Source organism: Polypterus senegalus, chromosome 5 (genome assembly GCF_016835505.1).
Source record: "Polypterus senegalus isolate Bchr_013 chromosome 5, ASM1683550v1, whole genome shotgun sequence".
NCBI classification, from domain to species: domain Eukaryota; kingdom Metazoa; phylum Chordata; class Cladistia; order Polypteriformes; family Polypteridae; genus Polypterus; species Polypterus senegalus.
In genome coordinates this window covers 73,054,718-73,075,018 of record NC_053158.1, presented here as the reverse complement: position 1 = coordinate 73,075,018, position 20,301 = coordinate 73,054,718, and the positions used below count along the sequence as shown (strand labels likewise).

Below are 20,301 nucleotides of genomic sequence, written 5' to 3'. Positions count from 1 at the left end.
ATGAACTGGAGGGTTACCAGCCTACCCATTCAAACAAACTGTTACTGCCACTGCTGAGCTTCTTCACAACATGACCACTAAGCTAGCACAATGCTGTAATGGGGTGAAAACCTAATATGTTCATCCCCCACTCAGCACAACCAGTCTCAAATCCAGTGAGCTCTGAAACCACTACTCTATTTTTAAAGTAAACATTGAAATTATCTGCGGTAGGCTGGCGCCCTGCCCGGGGTTTGTTCCTGCCTTGCGCCCTGTTCTGGCTGGGGTTGGACTCCAGCAGACCCCCCGTGACCCTGTGTTAGGATATAGCGGGTTGGATAATGACTGACTGACTGACTGACATTGAAATTGTCAATTAAATATTAATAACCTACAACCATACGTTAAACAATTTTAGCCAAACATTGTCACAAATGTAAATATTTAAAATGCTGCCAGTGCGATACACACAAAAAGATGATTAACAGAATTTCTCAAGCTACTTATCTGTGGACTCATTAGGCTCACTTGATTGTGGTAAATGTGTAATACATACATTTTTGTCTCTTTTCCCATCAAGAGAAAACAAAAAGTAAACAGCGAATCAGTTAGCTTCTAATACCTCCCAGAGTATGATTACAATTGCACAATCAGGTATGTCATCATTACACAAACCCCTCCTCTAATAAAAAGTACCTGCAGCAGTCCACTGCATCAAATTTATATTGGTAGGTTAATCACTAAGTAAGTGAGCTCCAGAGGATCATTTTCTTTAATTAGGGATAATGGCTTCCTTCATACTCATACTTCTGTTATTAATTCACTGTTTTAAGTACACTGCACTATTTAGTGCATGCAATAAACAGCTAAATTAAAATAGTATAAACAGTAAAATATTGTATATGAATTGTTTTCCTATTATAATATTAAACACTTTTCCAAAGAATAATGGAACATGTTAAACTCTGAGCTACTTGAACAGGCAGTTTAATCAAAGATTTATCCATGTATATTATTGAACTCAAAATTTAAGCTGACTTCTTCTTTCTGACATATTTTGCTTTTCCAAGACATCTAATAAGCTTTTATTGTGTTCAATAATGTTAGTTTACAGAACTGCAATTACTGTATACTATGCCATGCGATGGACTGACACCCTAACCAGGGTTTGCTCTTGCCTTGGCCCTATGCTAGCCGAGATAGACTTCAGCAACCCCGTGACCCTGTTTGGGACTAAGTGGGTTAGAAAATGATTGACTGACAGTTATGTTTTTTAATGTACTGGATCCCAGAACTTTAATTACATGTCTGTACCTCCATGAGTCTGTTATCTGTAAAATGCAATTAGAGAAAAACCCTTGTAGAATGTGTGAGAAAATTAAAACACTAAAAATGCTTCATAAATGCATCCTCATAGGTTTATTTTGAAAGCATGAGTAGAGTATAAAACACAGGAAATTCAAAATGCTCAGTTAAAACTCAGAACTTGCTAATAAATGAAACTGCATGCCTCTTTAGCCATCCAAGAACCAAACATAATAGCTATAGACTAGGTAATTAATTGGTTATTCTTTTTGATTGCTTACATTTTTGCATGTCATTATCATTGGGGAGAAAACACAGTTTTTACCCTATCGCAAATGCATAATAAAAACTTTCAAATCATAGAAATAATAACCATTTTACAAGAACAAATTTTTTTTTGACATGTTTAAGCTCAAGGAAACAAACCTACTATTGACTAAGTAAATATGTGTGGAAAACAAAAAGCACATTTGTATTATCTAACTATGCTATTCAACCATTTTATTTATCACAGGTAGCCATTTACCAATTAAAAAAAAAAACCCTCTAATTCAGGATTTATAACACACAGCTATGTTTTAAAGATATTGCCTCAAATTGTTTTAATGTTTATATATGAAATACAATTATATGGAAAAAGGAGCAGTAACAATTTGTAAGTAGAATCTGTACAGCTCACCTCCACCATAAACAATCAGTCATATGAAAGCTTCATTAGGAGATTCGCCTTGCTCATTCATTTTACATCACTTCAGGTCGAGAATCCTTCTGTATTAAAAAATATGTACACAAAAAGTCAAACAAAACATTTACTAGAAAAGAAAAAGCCACACTTGAACTCATTTTCATACAAAATAAAATAAAATAACATCAAATTGATGGCCACCATTTAACAGTGGAATCCCTGAAGCCTACGAAGAAAACTCATAATCCCAGCCCACCTTAAATCCCTTCGCAACTCTCCATCAGCATAGTTTGTTTTGTAAATGTGTCGATCAGCACAAGCAGCCTGCTATCCCATCCCCCACCCTGACGGAGTTCAACTCCGGCAAAAAGTTCTCCCAGCTCAAGCCAAGGCTCCTTATCTGCATGTGAGATTTCTAGAGTTGTATAGGGTAAATAATACAGTATATTGTTATTTGGAATACATGCATTTCATGTCTGTTCCATGTCTAAGACGGTCTGGGTAAGTGTAGGATGAAAGAAAATCGAGGCAAGAAATGCTGAACACATACATTAAGCAGAAACTTTTTCCATGTTATACTAATAATGACATGAAGTGCACATTCAGGAAACCTCGGTTAAACTGAGCACACTTGCTGATCAACTGGAGGATGTCAGGGAGACATTCACAACTCGGATTGAAACAGCCAAAAATCTAGCTGCCAGTGCTGAAGAAAAAGCAACAACTGTCAGCTCCGAATGCAAAAAACTTGAAGACAGACTGGCTGCTTTGGAAGATGGAAGCCAGAAAGAGAAAGTCCAAACCCTGTGAAATTCGCAGCTGTACTATTTTCTAAAAAAACTGGAGAGGACTTTAAAGCAGATTCTGAGATAGCAAATACCGTTAGACCTAGATCTTTTATTATTCGCTTTTAAAGATTATCATTTAATATAGAGGTGATGGCACTCCTCAGACACAAGCAAGAGATTACTTATGAAAATAACCACATTCGTATTTTCCCCGATTTCTCTCCAGCAACAGCTACTAAACGTGCAGCCTTCTACAACACTAAACAGCGGTTACAGCAAGCTAATATCAAATACTGCCTCTTGTATCCTGCCAAACTTAGCTAGCAAGGAAGAAGCAGAAAAGGAATTAAGAAAGCTGATCCCGGAACTATTCTGATACATAATAGTGAGTCATGGCCGTTAATGATATGGCAAGGTTTAATAACCTACTGTCTGATCTATTTGTTTAAATTACGGGTTTTTATCATTATATATACTAATTATTACTCATTATTACTCGGACGCTATCTGTTTATGTTTTAATTACAGCTATTGATGTTTGTGCTTAATTACTTTTTTTTTATTTTTATCAAATTATTTTCTCTCTACCCTAAACGAGACTGTTCAACATCATACCCTTGGGTTTATTGTTATTGCTATTATTGCATTAATACTTATTATGCTTATTCTGGACCACTTTCTAACACCATTCCCCGGGTTTATTATCCAGGTGTATTATCTTAATACACTAAGATTGCTGAAGATTACAGTGGTGTGAAAAACTATTTGCCCCCTTCCTGATTTCTTATTCTTTTGCATGTTTGTCACACAAAATGTTTCTGATCATCAAACACATTTAACCATTAGTCAAATATAACACAAGTAAACACAAAATGCAGTTTTTAAATGATGGTTTTTATTATTTAGGGAGAAACCTACATGGCCCTGTGTGAAAAAGTAATTGCCCCCTTGTTCAAAAATAACCTAACTGTGGTGTATCACACCTGAGTTCAATTTCCGTAGCCACCCCAGGCCTGATTACTGCCACACCTGTTTCAATCAAGAAATCACTTCAATAGGAGCTGCCTGACACAGAGAAGTAGACCAAAAGCACCTCAAAAGCTAGACATCATGCCAAGATCCAAAGAAATTTAGGAACAAATGAGAACAGAAGTAATTGAGATCTGTCAGTCTGGTAAAGGTTATAAAGCCATTTCTAAAGCTTTGGGACTCCAGCGAACCACAGTGAGAGCCATTATCCACAAATGGCAAAAACATGGAACAGTGGTGAACCTTCCCAGGAGTGTCCGGCTGACCAAAATTACCCCAAGAGCGCAGAGACGACTCATCCGAGAGGTCACAAAAGACCCCAGGACAACGGCTAAAGAACTGCAGGCCTCACTTGCCTCAATTAAGGTCAGTGTTCACGACTCCACCATAAGAAAGAGACTGGGAAAAAACGGCCTGTATGGCAGATTTCCAAGACGCAAACCACTGTTAAGCAAAAGAACATTAGGGCTCGTCTCAGTTTTGCTAAGAAACATCTCAATGATTGCCAAGACTTTTGGGAAAATACCTTGTGGACTGATGAGACAAAAGTTGAACTTTTTGGAAGGCAAATGTCCCGTTACATCTGGCGTAAAAGGAACACAGCATTTCAGAAAAAGAACATCATACCAACAGTAAAATATGGTGGTGGTAGTGTGATGGTCTGGGGTTGTTTTGCTGCTTCAGGACCTGGAAGGCTTGCTGTGATAGATGGAACCATGAATTCTACTGTCTACCAAAAAGTCCTGAAGGAGAATGTCAGGCCATCTGTTCGTCAACTCAAGCTGAAGCGATCTTGGGTGCTGCAACAGGACAATGACCCAAAACACACCAGCAAATCCACCTCTGAATGGCTGAAGAAAAACAAAATGAAGACTTTGGAGTGGCCTAGTCAAAGTCCTGACCTGAATCCAATTGAGATGCTATGGCATGACCTTAAAAAGGCGGTTCATGCTAGAAAACCTCAAATAAAGCTGAATTACAACAATTCTGCAAAGATGAGTGGGCCAAAATTCCTCCAGAGCGCAGTAAAAGACTCATTGCAAGTTATCCCAAACGCTTGATTGCAGTTATTGCTGCTAAGGGTGGCCCAACCAGTTATTAGGTTCAGGGGGCAATTACTTTTTCACACAGGGCCATGTAGGTTTGGATTTTTTCTCCCTAAATAATAAAACCATCATTTAAAAACTGCATTTTGTGTTTACTTGTGTTATATTTGACTAATGGTTAAATGTGTTTGATGATCAGAAACATTTTGTGTGACAAACATGCAAAAGAATAAGAAATCAGGAAGGGGGCAAATAGTTTTTCACACCACTGTATATATATTCTAAGTTCACAGTTTGCTAATGATTAAATTGTATGCATATAGTACTTAGACTATATTGGTAATAGATATCTCTATTGTTTAATCCTAAAACGCCGCTGCGTGGGGGCTTGTTTTGCTTTGGATGTGCTTTGTCTCTGGGTATGTCAGAGGACCGGGACTGTGTGAAGTGGGTTCTAGCCTCACGTGGGGAGGCAAAAAATTTAAGGGGGGGAGAGAAAAAGAGCAGGCTATATCTATTCCTAATCTATCATTTTAATCTTTATAATTATAACTACCAACGTAATAATAGGCTACATGGCAATAACTCTTGGGGAAATAGGAAATCAAGGCCGAAGCTGTCTCACTTCCAGTTAAGACTATAAAATGACATCAAAAACTCAGAATCAATGTCTCCATGATGGGACAGTTAACTTCGTGAGCTGTAATGTTAAAGGCCTGAATCACGAATTAAAGAGAAAGAAAGTACTCTCTCACCTAACAGGTCTAAATGCTAAAATAGTATTTTTACAGGAGACCCACTTACTAAGCAAGGATCAGTTCCAGCTGCAAACAGACTGGACTGGCCAAATGTTCCATTCTAGTTTTACAAAGAAAACTAGAGGTGTGGGAATTCTCATACATAGAACAGTACCATTTGTAGCATCAGATGTAGTATTGGATCCTGAAGGGAGATATGTGATGGTCATGGGAGACTTATCTAACTGTAAAATGATTTTGATAAATGTTTATGCACCTAATGTTGATGATAAGGAATTTATACAAAATTTATTTGCATCCATTCCCAATCTGAACACTCATAAAATTATAATGGCTGGGGACTTTAATTGTGTTTAAATCCACTTTAGATAGGACTTCTCCACAGGGGAAGACATCTAACACTGCAAAGATAATTACAAAGTTTATAACTGATCACAACTTATCAGACCCTGGAGGTTTTAAACCCAAATTCAAGAACATATTCTTTCTACTCACCAGTACATCATTGCTACTCAAGGATTGATTACTTCTTTATAGATAATAACTTCTTGCCTATGATTAAATCTTGCAAATACATGCTATTGTTATTTCTGACCATGCACCTCTGATCTTGGAGCTAAATTACTAAGCCCCACACACTCACCCGCAGATGGCGTCTCAACCGCTTCTATTAGCAGATGAGAATTGTACAGAATTTATATCCAAACAAATCAATTCTTCTAGAGACAAATACATCCTCAGATTCTGCAGGAATACTCTGGGAAACTCTTAAGGCCTTCTTAAGAGGACAGATTATCTCATATCTTTCCCACAGAAATAAATTAGAAACCAAGAAAGTAGCAGAGATAAAAGCGAAATTACTAGAATAGATGAAGAACACACCAGACTACCAAGCGAGACTCTACATAGGAAAAGGCAGGCTCTACATTCAGAATTAAACCTCTTGACAACTAAAGAAACTGAACAACTAATTTATAAATCCAGACATCATTACTATGAACATGAGAGAAAGCTAATAAGCTTTTAGCTCAACAAATTCACAAGCAAGAAGTCATAGCAATCCAGTAATCACCAACACGAACGGAGATAAAATCATCGAACACAAAAATATAATGCACACTTTCAGAGACTACTATAAATCCTATATACTACTGAGTTTAAAGAAGACAATACACAATCTAATGCATTTCTGGATACATTACAGATACCACAAATAGACACTTTTAGTGTGGAGGAACTTGATAAACCTCTGGTTATCAGAATTACTAGATGCTATAAAGTCACTCAAGGTGGAAAGCAGCAGGCCCTGATGGCTACCCTGCAGAATTTTACAAGAAATTCTCCGCTCAGCTAGCTCCCCTCCTATTAGAAACATTTACAGAAGCCAGAGACAATCAAACTCTTCCTCAAACCTTTCGCCAAGCACTAATCACTGTTTTCCAAAACAAAATAAGGACTTATTACAATGTGCATCATACAGACCAATTTCACTTCTGAATAATGACGTTAAAATACTCTCAAAATCATAGCTAGAAGGATGGAGAAAGTGCTCCCTCGTAATATCACAAGACCAAACTGGATTTATTAGGGCCGACACTTATCTTCAAATCTTGACGCCTGTTTAATGTAATATACTCACCAACTAAATCAAACACCCCAGAAATATTATTATCATTGGATGCAGAAAAAGCATTTGACATGATTGAATGGAAATACCTTTTTACTACATTGGAGAAGTTTGGGTTTGGCCCGAACATTTGTGCATGGATTAAATTACTGTATACCAATCCAGAAGCTTCAGTTTGCATCAACAACATTTGCTCAGACTACTTTAAACTAGAACGTGGTACTAGACAAGGATGCCCCTTGTCACTGCTACTGTTTGCAATTGCCATTGAACCACTGGCAATACATTGTCGAAATACTGATCAGATAAAGGGGATTAGCAGAGAAGGACTGGAACAGAAAATTTCATTATATGCAGATGATATGGTACTGTATATATCAGACCCAGAAAATTCTGTGCCTGCAGTCTTAACAGCACTCACAGAATTTCAAAAGATCTCTGGTCTCAGAATTAATCTGAATAAAAGTGTACTCTTTCCAGTGAATTCTCAAGCATATAATATTAGATTAGATACCCTACCTTTTATCATTGCAGAACAGTTTAAATACCTCGGGGTAAACATCACAAGTAAACATAAAGCTCTTTATCAACAAAATTTTCGTCTGCATGGAAAATATTAAACAAGACTTGCATATATGGTCAACTCTTCATCTCACTCTAGCTGGAAGAATTAACACTGTTAAGATGAATATTCTTCCTAAGCTCCTTTTTATTTCAAAACATCCAATATATATCAATAAATCATTTTTTAAGCAATTAGACTCAACAATAACCTCATTTATTTGGAACTCAAAAAATCCACGTATCCAAAGACCGACCATACTTCTAGTTTTATTACTGGGCAGCAAATATACAAGCGATAAAAACCTGGACACAAATAGAAGAACATACATAGGCTTGGTCCACAAAAGAAGTAAAATCATGCAGTACTTCTTTATATTCCCTTCTCCGTGCCCCAATAAACACAAGTTATCGGCAATATACTAATAACCCAATTGTGCTTCACTCACTTAGAATATGGAACCAATGTAGAAAGCATTTTAAGATCGAGAAGCTTTTATCTGTGGCACCTCTGCAAGAGAACCGCCTCTTTCAACCTTCGCAAACATATGCAGATTTTAATATCTGGGAAAAATTTGGGATTAACTTGCTTAGAGATCTTTATATAGACAACATCTTTGCATCCTTTGAACAATTACATATTCCAGCTACACATTTCTTTCACTATCTTCAAATTAGGAACTTTGTTAAACAGAACCTTCCCGATTTTCCTCATCTTGCACCCTCATCCATGCTGGAAAAAATATTGCTCAATCTCAAGGAATCAGACACCATCTCTGCAATATATAAAATTATTTTACAGTCCCTCCCTTTCAAAGATCCAACAGGACACTAGGAAAATCATCTATCAATTAATATATCAGAAAAGGAGTGGAAAGTAGCAATGCAGAGAATTCACTCGAGCTCCATATGCGCAAAGCATACAATTACAAAATTATATATCAGGCACATCTGTCTCATCTAAAACTCTCCAAAATGTTTCCAGGTGAAGATCCAACCTGCGAACATTGCAATCAAGTCCCAGCCTCACTGGGTCACATGTTCTGGGCCTGCACCAAATTAACATCATTCTGGACCAAAATTTTTAATTACCTTTCAGACAGCCTTGGTCTCACAATCCCTCCTAACTCATTAACAGCTGTGTTTGGGGTTATTCCAGATGGGTTTAAAGTGGAGAAAGACAAACAAACTGTAATTGCATTCACTACACTTTTGGCACACAGACTTATTCTGCTAAACTGGAAGAACCCAAACTCTCCTCTTTTAAGTCAGTGGGAAACTGATGTTTTATACTATTTGAAATTGGAAAAAATCAAATACTCAGTTAGAGGATCTGTACAGACTTTTTTCAAAACATGGCAGGATCTAAATCAGTAATATTTTAAAAATAAGCTCTTAAAGCACACAGGAAGAAATTATTTCTGTATTTCTTTGTCTTCTACATTCATCTCTATTGGCTTATCAAACTTATTCAACAGTACAGGCCAAAAGTTTGGACACACCTCCTCATTCAATGTGTTTTCTTTATTTTCATGACCATTTACATTGGTAGATTCTCACTGAAGGCATCAAAACTATGAATGAACACATGTGGAGTTATGTACTTAACAAAAAAGGTGAAATAACTGAAAACATGTTTTATATTCTAGTTTCTTCAAAATAGCCACCCTTTGCTCTGATTACTGCTTTGTACACTCTTGGCATTCTCTCGATGAGCTTCAACAGGTAGTCACCTGAAATAAAACCATTTATCTACCAATCTACCAATGTAAATGGTCATGAAAATAAAGAAAACACATTGATTGAGGAGGTGTGTCCAAACTTTTGGCCTGTACTGTATGTTTACAAGCCTTAAATTTTATGCTGACTTCTTCTTAACTTTACTTTTTGTAAAAATTGATTGATTTGTATGGAATGATTGCAATAAAATTAATAAAATTAAAAAAAAAATAATAATGACATGAAGTGTTTAATGTGTAAAGACGTTAGTCCAAAAATCAAATAAACATGTGCACTTTTATTCAAGAATATAACTAAAGAAAAAAAGCACTGGATTTACATGTTGCTGTCAATGAGTTAAAAACCCAAGCTCAAATGTCAATCAACGTAGAGTTTATACATATTCTTGAATGGTGCAGTGGTAAGAACCATTATAGCCCAAAGGTCCCAGATTCGAGACCAGGTGCTCCACATTTTGAGTAGTGTGCTGCTATTAATATTATTACCACCACTATAATATAATCATTTTTTTGAAAATAATTTGTTTAGAGAATTAAGAAATTGTTGCCAGTTCATTACTTCTCTAATCTCATATTCACTTCTCCACTTGTCTTCCCTTCCATCAACAATAAAATGAGCTTTATGAAGATGAAGACTCAGCAATAACAAAAGAGATGGTGATCATCAAATCTCTTGGTCAAAAGAGATCCCTTGTTTTTAGGGAAATTATTACCTCTCCAAAAGTAACTGTATGAGAAAAAAGGCAGTGCTATAACATTCAAGACTATAGACAAGATTCTCCATGCGTAAAAACCTATTCACTTATCTATTCTATAATACATTTTTTCTTTTTTGATTGTAAAATCATTATTCTCCACAAACCTATAACATTTACATCTCATTTAACCAGACCCTTATTGATACCTATTCTACATCTCCTCCCACTCCCTTAGCATTCTCTCCTGTATTCATTTCAGATATCACTGAAATTTCTTCTTATGTAAGAACTACTACCTGCTAATTTGATTCTCTACCAATACATATTCTGTATTCTTGTACAGGCGATGCTTCTTTATTCGTCATAAACATGACCCTGCATTGGGCTGGTGCCCTGCCTGGGGTTTGATTCCTGCCTTGCGCCCTGTGTTGGCTGAGATTGGCTCCAGCAGACCCCGTGGCCCTGTAGTTGGGATATAGTGGGTTGGAAAATGGATGGATGGATAAACATGACCTGTGCGTTGTATCTCTTAAGTCTGTCTCAATTCAAGCTTGAGGAAAATGTTTAAATACAGTGGAACCTCGGTTTGCGAGCATAATTTGTTGTGGAAACGTGCTCGCAGTCCAAAGCACTTGTATATCAAAGTGAATTTCCCCATAAGAAATAATGGAAACTCAAATGATTCGTTCCACAACCCAAAACTATTCATATAAAAATGATTAATACAAAATATAAAGTAAAAATACATAAAACAAATTAACATGCACTTTACCTTTAAAAAGAATCATGGCTGGTGTGAGTGAGTTTCTAAATTCTTGTGCGATTCCACCCAAAGGAACGACATGCGGAAGAGTGTCCTAAGTGCCTGCCGGCGATGGGTGATACAAGGAACATTATGAAGATCGCGCTACAATAAATAACCGCGCTGTTGCTGTTTCAAGCTGAATAAAGCTGGTGTTATTAAAGTACTGAGACTCAGCTTCGTGTTTTGGGGCACAAGACGGGGACTCGCACTTCACAGCGCACACACACACACAGTCATAATGTTGTAGTAGACAGTATACACTCATACGGATGTTGACTATATGAGTGAGGCACGCAGACTCAGATGGAGAATAGGAGACGAATGCCCTCAAGAGAAGAGAGAGAGACGCGCGAGCGAGAGAGAGAGAGAGAGAGACGCGCGTGAGAGAGAAGAACCATCAACTCAGTTGTGACGACATGACGCTCAGCAGACAAAGTGTATCCATACTACTCGTATTGCAAGACATCGCTCATTTATCAAGTCAAAATTTATTAAAAAAATTTAGCTTGTCTTGCAAAACACTCGTAAACCAAGTTACTCGCAAACCGAGGTTCCACTGTATTAAAGAAATCAACCTTAGAACCTTGGGTTCTTTCCAACTTTTTCCACTCTCAAATTTTCATCTTATAAGTGTGTGATTCAGATATAAAACTAAGTCATCCTTTATTTATTGAGCTTAAGCACTGCTCTTACAGTAGGATGTGAAAAGATGCAAGAATAAAAAAGTACTGACAGAATGAGGAGTGTGAATATCTAGACAAAATGTTATATAACATTTTACTTTACTAAGTCAATGAGCATCAGATATAGTGTAATTTGTTAACTGAGTTGATCAGAAGTACTATGTAAATATTTACGCATAGAATTTTTTTAACCAGGGACAAATATTAGTTCACTTTGGCTATGTACTGTTCGATTTGCTAAATACAGTCCTTGATGGTGTTGGTGTGAAAGAGAACGCAGCAGAACTCCATATTAAAGCAGTACTCAGTAATGCTACAAAGGTGATTTAAAGTTGATTTATTCAAAGTTAAAAACAGCTAAAAATCTTGATTCTCAATTAGTATCAAAGCCTAAAATTAGTATTGCCTCAGTATACACTGGTTTGAACAAATGTTTACCAGCAAAACAAGTGACAAATTACTTTTTACTCACTGAAATGCAACATCCTGTTCTCTTCTTATTATATTTGCATCATTCTGTTTAATGGATGGAGACAAGCCACAACTGGTTTGCAGTGTGTTTTTTTTGTTTTTATTTTTTTAATTTCGTCTTTGTTTTTTTATCTTGAAAAAGTGCTTGATTGTTGATGGGTATTGTAAATTTAATGACAATGCGAAGATGGAAAACAGTATTGGGTTTTCAAAAGCGCAAGACTATGCAGTGATAAAAAAATGTAGTTTAATCAGTTTATCTCAAATTTACTGTCACATGTGACACAACACCCCTGTCCACTGAAGAGATTGGTATTTTTCCTGTTCATAATTGCACTTGTTTAACCAAGAGGACCCCCCACTCCCAACTAATCAAATGTCGCTTCATTCACAAAGGGAGAAAAAAACCCCTCTCTTCAAATGCTCTCTGACTCTTTCACTTAGCTTCTGCAGACGACCTACATTTGCCACTTCCTAGAGCATTATTATTGGCAAATATCAACAAATTAAAAAAAATACATATCTGCTAATTTTGTTTTCTTGTTTATTCCATGCTTTTACCAAAATTTCAATCAAATCTATGAAGGTATTTTTTTTTAAATTTGGGGTATTTACTTTTTCTATTGTGTTTTTTTTTATATTTTTAACCACTAAAAATTGAATGTCATTTCTTAGTGGATACTGTAAGAAGACGACAAGAGAAAGAAAAAGCTTTGGGGCATCCACCCCGTGTATTGTCAGGCAAATACTCAAATAATATGCAAGTAATCACAAAAGACTGAGTCCCAAAAAGACTGACTGGGGAAAAAAGATACGTGGAGATTTATACTGTAGTTGCTGTGCAGAAACAGGCAGGTCCATGCGAAGAGTGGCGGAGGTGAGGTCAGTAGGAGGGTGTGGTCTGGACAGGATGGCAGAAGTTGGTACCGGTTTAAGTGGGTTTCCCTTCTGTGGATCTGTATAAGAGGAAGAAGAGAGGTTAGTGCCCTTTATCCACCCTTGAACGGACATCTTACTCCTACCCTTTGACTGCCTCCCATACACACATGTGTGACAATACCTACTACCCTAGATGTACCATCCTGCCAAATTTCAAGCTTTTTAGCTAAACGGGAAACAGTGCTTTTGTAGATAAGTGAGCTAGTCAACTTTGCATTATATAGATGTGTTAAAACCTGGTTAATGATACCATAATATTATATTTTTAATACATATTTAAGTATTATAATTCTGTAATATACTGTAATAGTTTATCCCTTTTTTATTTAGCTAAATTTAAATTGAAATATCATGCTTCCGAGTCATATATCTGTAACTTTATTATATCAGCTATTTCCTCACTCTAAATGTTGCTAACTTCCAACACATTAGAAGACCACCCTTCAGTTTTCAGGCACAAACTTTATAACTAGATCAGAATAGACAGGATAACTAGATTGGGACAACTAAATCAGAATTTTAAGCAACTAAAATGTAATAATGTACTTTGGAATAGTGTTCACCCTGAAAGATGCTACTGTTAAAATAAAAAATATCCTTTTTCCTTTTATAAAATCTGTATTTGCTCTTTGCAGGTTATGTTCTGAAATTGCATTTTCTATTGTAAATGGATTAATCATTTTCTGACATATAGGTATTTTGCCAAATGGATAAAGTTATAATGCAGGTTTGTACATTATGCGTTAATTTTACACTTTTTATCCCAAATAATTCATGCTTTTTCAAAGAAAAGGGTAAATGTATAACCCATGCATATAACATACTTATTTAATTGTCCAGAAATACTAAATTTTTACTGAAAATTCTAAAAGTCAGTGCAAAATAGGAACAAATCAATATTTTTTATCAAAATATGCTTTGTTGCTGAAGGACTTGTTATTCCAGCAGCAAATCTTTCAGTCTACAATTCAAGAATATCCTCTGCCTTAACTAGCATGAATGCTTAAACTGTGTCTTTTGATAAACAATTATCATGCGTGTCTGTCAAAGGATCACCTTCCAGGCTCATCTGAGGTATGTTATGCCCTTCTGGGACGAAAAGGGGCACTGTCACTAATAGTCTTCTCTCTGTGCTGAGAAGATGCCCAATGAAGGTAACGGAGACAGAGAAGCCCTTCCCTTCCGGCCTTAGCGGTCAAAGAAAGCAGACCTCCCTGAAAAGTTGACTCTCTTTTCCAGGGGTGTGGAAATCAAATTTGTTTCTACTTGTCCACAGACAAGTAAACTTAGAAAATCCACTTGTCCGCCAGTTAAATTCACTTGCCCATAAACAAATAAGAAAAGTGAAAAATAGTTTATTTTTTCTGATCTCTTTTATTGATACCAAAACTGCCTTCCATTTTAAAACTGAAAAATGTTCTTTCAGGGAGTAGTATTTTGCCACCTTGCTCTAGAACATTATATAAAAGATTCCATTATTTTAACTGGCTAATAAACAATGCCTTCATTATAGCTACACTAGTTCTTTTTTCATATATTACAGTTACATAACAGAACACTGTCTTGATTCATTTTCTACCATGGTCTTCAGCTTTTGTCTTGCAACATCTTCTCCCACAAAAATCTTTACCATCTCAGACAGCATGGGCTGAATGCTGTTCATTTCTGCTTGAGCTGAACTGCATGGTTCCTGGATTGATGGTCCTGCAGAAGTGGATGCTGATGACTTTTCAGGTATTTTATGAGTGATGTGCCTGTTGCCAGGTAACAGCCAGAATTCCACAGCTGGTCGTGGGTCAAACTCTTCTAAAAAAGCAGTATTAAACAGCCTAGCATAGCGCTCAACCCTTTCAGCTTTAGAAAACGCTTTTTCAATTGAACCAACTTTTTTCTTACTTATAGACTCATGTCTCTGTCTGACGTACTAAATCCCCAGTTCCTATCCCTTTTCTTTCTGCACATAACCAATCACCACACGATAAACGTATTTGTGAAATTAAAACTAGTTATAAGCTTAGACCTCTGAATGGATGGCATAATTAAACATGTATAACGAACATTTTTTTTAAAGTTCTGAAAACTGAGGTCTAGGTTTATAACTAACTAGTTTTAATTTCACAATGAAAAAACATCCATTGAATTCTGCGCTTGTGTCTCCGACCTCCAGATCACAAACCCAACACAATATTTCAGTTAAACCTGTGCGATACTTATTCAAATATCCAGTTTTTTGGAGCCTCGTCACACCTGCCATAAACTTCTCTACACTGAACATAGACCTGAGGACCCCTTAATGCAAGGGAGCAGCACTACAGTCACGCCACCATGCCCCCCGCCAGCCATGTCTAATACATGCTTTAATGCATTTCATCATGAAAAAGATATCAAGTATTTATCTTAGTATTCTGAATGTTCATTGAGCAGGAATATCATGAAGTCAATGTGTGGCGATTGCTGCCGGCGTTTCCTCAGTGCAAGAGGAAGTCAGTTTAAGAAGCGCTCAGAGATTAACAACTGGGTCGGGGAACACTTAACATAAAGCATTTAATGTGCTGCATTAATTTATGACGGGGTTTGATAAAATCTAGTAAATGAAACATTCATTTTAAGATGAAATTTAGCTTGCGACATTCTACTGACAAAATAAACTACGAGAATAAAGTGGAAACGTCGAGAATAAGGTCAACATGTCGACTTTAACCTCAACATTTACAATTTTTTTTGTCTTCACTGTGTCCGTATTTTTTTCACAGTGGCCTTACTACATTTTCGTAGGTTTTTCAGGGCCTGTTGTGCCAGTTTTAATCAAGAAATTATCCATTTCTCATCCACGATGCTACTTGTTTCAGTTTCAGCAACACGCATATAGCGAGAACAACGTGCTTACCGCAGTGCATTATGGGTTACGCAGGTAATTCCTAATGATGCATTCGAAATTCCGCAAGATGGTACATTTCCAAAGAAGTAAATATTACCGATGTTGTCGGGGGAAAAAAAATAATAAGTAAAGATTTTTATTGATGTTTCATAGCATTTGGAAACCATTAGAATGTTTTCTTGTTTATTTAAGTGACAGCGCGAAAGCAACTTGTTTTATATGAAAAATTCTCTAATCAAAAACGATCTATAGACAGATCATCAAAATTGATGTCACGCAATAAATTTCTTAACTCCTCAATATATCACAACCTACTCGAAATCGCAAATTTCAGGAAAGATTAACTGCCTAACAAGCTTTATGTGGCGAAAACAATTGCATTGTAGGTGAAATGACTGCATTTTTATGTAGAAAAAATGAATTTTATCAATAATATATAAAAGTTATTGATTATAATGAAAAATCATCAAATTACATCGTAATGTCGGCATGAAAAAAATGGCCGCATCTCCAAGCGTGTAAATAGTGGGGTAAAATACTTATGTAAGACCATAAGAGTGATTCCACTTTGAAAAATCAGTCGTCATTTTGTAAACAATATTGAATACCAATTTGAGACATGAAGAACATGCCTAAGTAGACCGTTTCCACACGAAGTACGTACCCAAATGTTTAAAATTTGAAAGTAGTGGTAAAAATGTGCCCTGCACTGCACATTTAATTCTTTTTTTTCCAGAAAATTGCACTTGTCCGCGGACAACTGAAACCAGAAAAACACGCTTGTCCGACGGTCAATTTACCTGTGTCGGACGAGTCGGGCGTTGGATTTCCGCACCCCTGTCAAAGCAACGACCAGTGTGAGGCTCCCCAAAACCAGACCCTACCATTAAAGACAGCCATTGTGTTTTCAAGGCAATTATCTGCATTTCAGTTGTTGCAACACTCAAACAACAATTTCTTTTGTTTTGTTTTGTTCTGTACATGAGAGGGATGACCCAGTTGGCACCCCAACTTTTCTTGGTACTACTTACAAGATACATCTCAGAGTCCACACAACTTATAATGATTTATTGATGCACCCATATTTATGATGAAAAAAAATATCCAAGCTGCTACAACATGCAAAAGGTCAATTAACCTATCCAGTTTCACACCCAGTTGCTAAATAACCCCAAGATACATTTATATTCATGTACATAACTGAAGTAACAATGAGGGAACGATCTACTACTCAAATGGTCTGGCACGTCTGAGCGTGTTCTGTAACAGCACATTTTTTTATGAACTTTTGATATTGATAGTTATTGTCCAATGCTAGTCATAGCAAAGTTATGCTGGGTTATGCTCACCCTTAAAGATAGGGTGAGAAGCTCAGTCATCCGGGAGGGGCTCAGAGTAGAGCCGCTACTCCTTCGCATCGAGAGGAGTCAGATGAGGTGGCTCGGGCATCTGATCAGGATGCCTCCTGGACGCCTACCTGGTGAGGTGTTCCGGGCACGTCCAACAGGGAGGAGGCCCCGGGGAAGACCCAGGACACACTGGAGGGACTATGTCTAACGGCTGGCCTGGGAACGCCTTGGGATTCTCCCGGAAGAGCTGGAAGAAGTGGCCGGGGAGAGGGAAGTCTGGGCCTTTCTGCTTAAGCTGCTGCCCCCGCGACCCAACCCCGGAAACGTGGAAGAGGATGGATGGATGAAGTTATGCTGGGTTGAATGGTCTGCTTTCATCAAAACACTCCTGAGGTATTTACTTTCTTACTGCCCCAAATACAACACCACACACAATTCACATGAAGATGCAACAGCAGTTGCACGGTTACGCTTACAGATAAGCACATTTCAAGCTGGTTTTGAGCTTTTTGTCTTTTGTTTTATTTTCCACTTCACATTGTTTGCTTGGAAACCTCACAAATGTTCCATGGATTGAAGGTGCTTATGGAGACCTGGAGGCAAGGCCACATAATACTGTACAATGATTACATAGTCACAGTGGCCACTTTCCTCCACTAAAAGTCTAAAGAATATAAAGATCATCGCCTGGCCTAATTTGTTTTTGCAAAAGCATTATTTTATTCATTTGGACACTTGCTTCTGCAGATAGAAAATCTTTCTACTGTTGCTTTTGTAATTTGCATTTTGGAATAATACACTTTGTTTACTTTTTCATTTTTTTTTAATATTTCAACTTAAAGTTTGTCATGTGTATGCAGTACAATGGAACTCAATTTTGCATGCCTTCACAAAACAGCTGACAAAAAAACATACCAAGCAAAAAGTATACTATGCATGCAACTCATATACTGCATAATTTTATACAACACCTGTACATATGCAATATTCATTTACAAACATTATGTACAATATAATAATATATATTTGAATTCTAATGTTTAACTGTTTAGCAACCTTATACTTTTAGGATAGAAACTATCCCTAAATCTACTGCTGTTAGGGCTGATGGCACTGTACCATGTGCCAGAAGGAAAAAGTCAAAATGCAACTGTGTAGGATGACCAAGGTCTTAATATACTCTTTGCCTTTCTATGACAGCAAGTGTTTTATATGTACTGAAGAGAAGGCAGCTCATCATATTTGGCAAACAGGCCTATGATTGTGGTATCATCTGTAAATCTAATGATGGAGTTTGGAGTTTGCAGTACCCATACAAGTTAGGAAAATGGACTGCATTAGCTCTCTAGATTATGGGTTGAATACGGGTTTTCTAAATTATAAATGAAGCTCAATTATGCTTTCCTTTGTAAATGGGATAATTTTTCAGAGGAAAGGAAATCAAAATAAATACATAAAATTATAAAAAAAAATGTTTTTTAAACTTACAATATTTTTATATGTATGTATGGAATATTACAAAGTATTATAGCCAAAAAAGAAAGAAATTAAGAACTTCTCGTTTTGTTAATAGTTCAGTAAGGAACAGGTTTGTCCATTGAGCAAGTAGCTTATTTGTCATGCAAAGTAATGTGAAAATAGTGTCAGCAGTGACTTTTCTCACACTGCCTATGAAAGACTCACCAGTAACATCATCTCCCTAGCAATCAAGTGTGATCTTTCTCCAATTAGGCAATAGTACCTAGTATATTTATTACTTACATCAGCAGCTATTAAAGTTTGATTCCAGACTTGTTGGATTTGCTTGAACTTCAGTGCACGAAAGGGTATCAACATTTCATGATGAACAATTGCTCTTAAACTGGTTTTGTTTGCCCTTAGAGTGGGGGGAATAAGTATCTCATCCACTGCTGAATTTGTAAGTTTGCTCATTTACTAAGACATGAACAGTCTCTAATTTTTATGGTAGTTTCATTTATATTCTGTCTCTCTCCATTAAAATGAAACTACCATAAAAATTACAGACTGTTAAATTTTTTGTAAGTGAGCAAACTTACAAATTCAGTTGGGGATCGAATACTTTTTTCCCCCCACTGTACTTAAAATTCATAATGCAGTTCTGAACAAAGTGGTCAGTCTACGGAGTGTACCGTTAGCATCAGTTTTACATGGAAAAGGGAATACACGCCAGATGGCACACTGTGGACAAAGCAATCCACAAGTGAATACAGCTCACTTGTAGTGGTTTCACAGAAACTGCAGACATGACAATGTATGCAAATACAATAATAAACAGTCCATCTTTTTTGTCTACACATATGCCATCAAATTATGTATGTTATTCATTACTTGTAATTGTGTGTATATGGGGCGGTGCAGTGGTAGCACTGCTGCCTCGCAGTTAGGAGACCCAGGTTCGCTTCCCGGGTCTTCCTTGCATGGAGTTTGCATGTTCTCCCCGTTTTTGCGTGGGTTTCCTCCGGGTGTTCCGGTTTCCTCCCACAGTCCAAAGACATGCAGGTTAGGTGCATTGGTGATCCAAAATTGTCCCTAGTGTGTGTGCTTGGTGTGTGAGTGTGTGTGTGCCTTGCGGTGGGCTGGCGCCCTACCAGGGGTATGTCTTGAACCCTGTGTTGGCTGGGATTGGCTCCAGCAGACCCCCCATGAACCTGTAGTTAGGATATAGCGGGTTGGATGTTGGATGGATGTGTGTATATATGCAATTCAATACATGCACCAGCATTTCAACATGTAATAATAATACATTTTATTTATATAGCGCCTTTCTCATGCTAAAGGCACTTCACAGAGTTTAAGAAAGAACGCTAGGGTATACAGTATATAGCATTTTACTAAACCAGATAAATAAATAAAGAACAGTAAGATAGTAAATTCAGAGAAAAGCCTAACAGACAACATAACTGATCGTCCAGCAAACACACACACACAGATAATATGAGC

General features: G+C 36.9%; 1 protein-coding gene across 2 annotated transcripts in view; it reads right to left on the bottom strand.

Annotated features, from left to right (window-relative positions):
* Positions 1-20,301, bottom strand: part of LOC120530360 (lethal(3)malignant brain tumor-like protein 4) — a 478,825-nt gene that overhangs the window by 405,429 nt on the left and 53,095 nt on the right. For both annotated transcript variants that reach the window (XM_039754804.1, XM_039754805.1), the window contains exon 3: positions 1,964-2,052. The gene's annotated coding sequence lies outside the window, so the exon portion shown is untranslated. The remainder of the gene's footprint in view (positions 1-1,963; positions 2,053-20,301) is intronic.